Source organism: Limulus polyphemus, unplaced genomic scaffold (assembly GCF_000517525.1).
Source record: "Limulus polyphemus unplaced genomic scaffold, Limulus_polyphemus-2.1.2 Scaffold4500, whole genome shotgun sequence".
NCBI lineage: Eukaryota > Metazoa > Arthropoda > Merostomata > Xiphosura > Limulidae > Limulus > Limulus polyphemus.
In genome coordinates, this window is record NW_013670110.1 from 31,971 (window position 1) to 36,182 (window position 4,212).

The window sequence follows — 4,212 nt, forward strand, 5'->3', positions numbered from 1 at the left end:
ATGCATCACTGCCTTGCAAGTCAGCCTCTGTATGGTCAGGGGCTCTGATGGACTCTTCTAGGTTCCTAATTAGTTAACAAGCGTTGAAGAAGCTATGGACGAAACTGGCACAGATGTGACAGGTGCAATCACAGATGAAGATGAAGTTAGTGCGGCAGGTGCAACCACAAATGAAGATGAAGTTAGTGTGGCAGGTGCAACCAAAGATAAAGATAAAGTTAGTGATCATCTAGAGTCTTTGGATTTGACTTTCTTTAGCCGGATGAGACGATTAAGATGTAGTAATCTGCAGTATTCAGGTGAACACTTATAACACTGTAACTAGGATCGCCACCAACACGTAGGCTGAAATGCAGAAGCCGAGTATTCCTCAATATGCAAACTAAGCACCCAGTTTTCAGGTATCATGAGAAGCAGCTTTAACATTACACAATTAAAATCCTGCAGCAGCAACCGCACAACACAGAATGTGCTAGGGGTATAGTATCACAAAACTATTAACACAGGTTATACACAACGGTACTAAAACAAAGTATACATAAAACTATTAACACAGGTTACACACAAAGTATACATAAAACTATTAACACAGGTTATACACAACGGTACTAAAACAAAGTATACATAAAACTATTAACACAGTTTACACACAACGGTACTAAAACAAAGTATACATAAAACTACTAACACAGGTTATACACAACGGTACTAAAACAACTCTACTAACATAAAGTATACATAAAACTACTAACACAGTTTATACACAACGGTACTAAAACAACTCTACTAACATAAAGTATACATAAAACTACTAACACAGTTTATACAAAACTATAAACAACTCTACTAACATAAAGAGTACACAACTCTATTAACACAAAGTATACATAAAGTGTACACAACTCTATTAACACAAAGTATACATAAAACTATTAACACAAAGTATAGACAAAACTATTAACACAAAGTATAGACAAAACTATAAACAACTCTACTAACATAAAGAGTACACAACTCTATTAACACAAAGTATACATAAAACTATTAACACAAAGTATACATAAAACTATTAACACAAAGTATAGACAAAACTATAAACAACTCTACTAACATAAAGTGTACACAACTCTATTAACACAAAGTATACATAAAGTGTACACAACTCTATTAACACAAAGTATACATAAAACTATTAACACAAAGTATAGACAAAACTATTAACACAAAGTATACATAAAACTATTAACACAAAGTATACACAAAACTATTAACACAAAGTATACACAAGACTACTTGCCAATATCCATCCACTCTTAAGATCCACATTGAAAACCATTTTGATCCACAGAGATAATCAAAAATGGGGTCATTACTTGGTAATAAGTAGGCATCCTTCTTTGTGGCTTCAGTCACATTCCAGTACTCCACAAAGAAATTCGTGGGTCCATCCTTCTTCACAAATACAATATGGGTGATGTCAAAGAACTAGAAATCTGTTAAACTCTTTTCTATTACTCCTTGTTCCTTCATGGCTTCTATCTCTTTGGAAGCCTCAGTCTGCTTTCCAAGTAAGAGGCACTTGGGAAACTGATATATTGGAACTGCATCTCCAATATCAAGCTTGTGAGATCTTATTTGTTTGGTCCAAGTCAGGAAGTCCACTGAAGAAGGTGTCTTAACATTCCATACACAAGTCATGTAACCTTTGACATTGACCAGCTGTAAGACCTCCACATTTCGTATCATAAAGCTCAGTAAGTTTGGTGATAAATTGTCTTTATATGAGGAATTAATATACTTCCTATATCTTGCTTCAAAGGTGACTACTTCTGATATTTTTGATGGGGAAGTACTACCTGCACACTTGCCCATCTTGCATGTCTGATGCAAACTCGAATCAACTTTTATCATTCACTGTGTTTATGGCCCTAATTATGACATCTTTATTCTTCAGATCCACACGAGTTCTTCCAACCCCATCAGGACACGCAGAAGCGTTTGGTTCTATTACAGCCCATTCACTAGATGCAAATGTATTTCTAACCAGTCCTGGTACAAGCATTTCATTTCTTGGTTGTATAATGACTGCTCTCCTTGGTGCTACTGGAAGTTCAACCTTTGGTGTAGCAATAACCCTAAAGAACTCAGGTTTTCTGGTCATAACCTGTGAAGCTATATAAAGATAGTCTACCTTCAACCCATGTCTCTGCATGTATTCAGTTATGAAGATAGTCTACCCTTAAACCCATGTATCTGTATGTATTCAGTTCTGAAGATAGTCTACCCTTAAACCCATGTATCTGCATGTATTCAGTTCTTCCTTGATGTCAATCACCTACATGTCATGAGCTATGGAGAAGTTTGCTATTATAAAGGTAACTACCAACTTCCCTCTTGCTGCATTACTCCTTTTGTTATTGCTGATGACAATTTTCCACCTTTTATTACCAAATTGGGTTTAACTACCGTAGCTTTAACAAAGTGTTAATCAACATACTGCAAAACTTCTCATCAATAAACCCATAGGCGTTTTTTTTAGGTAATGAATTTCTTATCTTATTTGAAGCAGATAGGGTATTGTCAACTGATCTCCCACCCCACAAGTCCAGATAATTCCAGTTTCCCAACATCTAGTTATTCCTTTGTTGTTTCTTTAATCTTATTTGGTCAATAGACTCACTATGAGTGTATTTGTCTCCTTAGTGTATTGACAGTTTTGGTTGTAATAACCAGGTTTCCCACACATATAATAGTTCACTTTTACTGACATATTCTGGGAAGAGGTTTCCTGCATGCTTTTGTTAAACTTGAAACATCTATTCTCTTGGGATATTATTTCCTCCATTTAGTGTAACAGTTCTTCTAGACTATTATCAGAAGTTGATATTTCAATACTACCCGACTTGATAATCCCATGACTTGAACTGGTTTCTTCAGTTGTTTATTTAAAACTTTAATGGATTCAAGTTCATCAAAAGTTCAGGGCTTCCTTCTTAGATGTGCATCTATCTTGCTTCTACCAAATTCTCATATCCTTGTCTGTTAAGACATTTATAAATTCGTCACATGTCAATGAATCCATGATTTCACGAGAAACTCTAGATATGATAATCTGACAAACCTTTCCAATTTTGTAGTTCAGCTGAGGAATCTTCCTTCTTCTGTACTCCATTTTGGAACTTTGTTCTGGATTCTTCCAACTGGTTTGGAGTGGCATACCAGAAGGAAGAATCCAGAACAAAGTTCCAAAATGGGGTACAGAAGAAGGAAGACTCCTCAGATGAACTCCAAATTTGTAAAGGCTTGTCAGATACCAATACTTGATAGTTATTAAAGCTCTCAGGTTACTTAGTGTCATTAAAATTGACCCCCTTTAAATGGGCAGCTAGATGAATAGCTTGTTCACTATTCCAACTGTTCACCCTGGAAATGATTTTAAACTGAACCTAATATGTATCACATAGTATCTCCCCATCATAGTCCATTGGTTTCTCAATCTGGCCATGTTCTTAAATTGGCTAGCTAAATTCTTGAACTGTATTTGATGGTGACATAGATGGAGCAGTCAACGAAGACCCTTTAAACCCAAATAGCACAGCCATAGTGGTTATAGGTGTAAATATAGTGGATTTTTGTTCCATATATTGTAGTAAATGGTATTTTAGGTTGGAATTCTAGAGCAGACGCAGAAAGAGGTGCAGAGAGGTTTAGCCTTGTATTTACCTACTTATTTTGCAAGTGTTTTATTCTGTCACCAATTTTCTTTTCTAAAAATTCAACATATAAAAATGGTACAAATAAATAGCTGTTAATATCAACACAGTACTCACGCGAAAAAAATGATAACCACCAAGACAAAAAAAAAAACTAAACAAAACACACACACACACAGAAGAAAACCCTAATTTGTAAGATTAATAAAATAACAATATTAGACATAATAACTTTAAATCACAAATATATATTAATTAAGTAGTCGCAATAATCTTTTTTTTAATATATCAAATTGCTTCTACAGAACAATGCCTTACAGCTAGTGTTGCCACCTCTCCAGGTTTCATCTGGAGTTTCAGGGTTTGGACTATCTGTCTCGGGTTAGATATGAAATCTACAGGGCTTATGTACTTTTGATAAAATGATTATAAATTTATTGTTGATTATAATAGAAGATGTAAAATGAAGGTGAGTAGAATTTTTTTTAAAAATGCATTA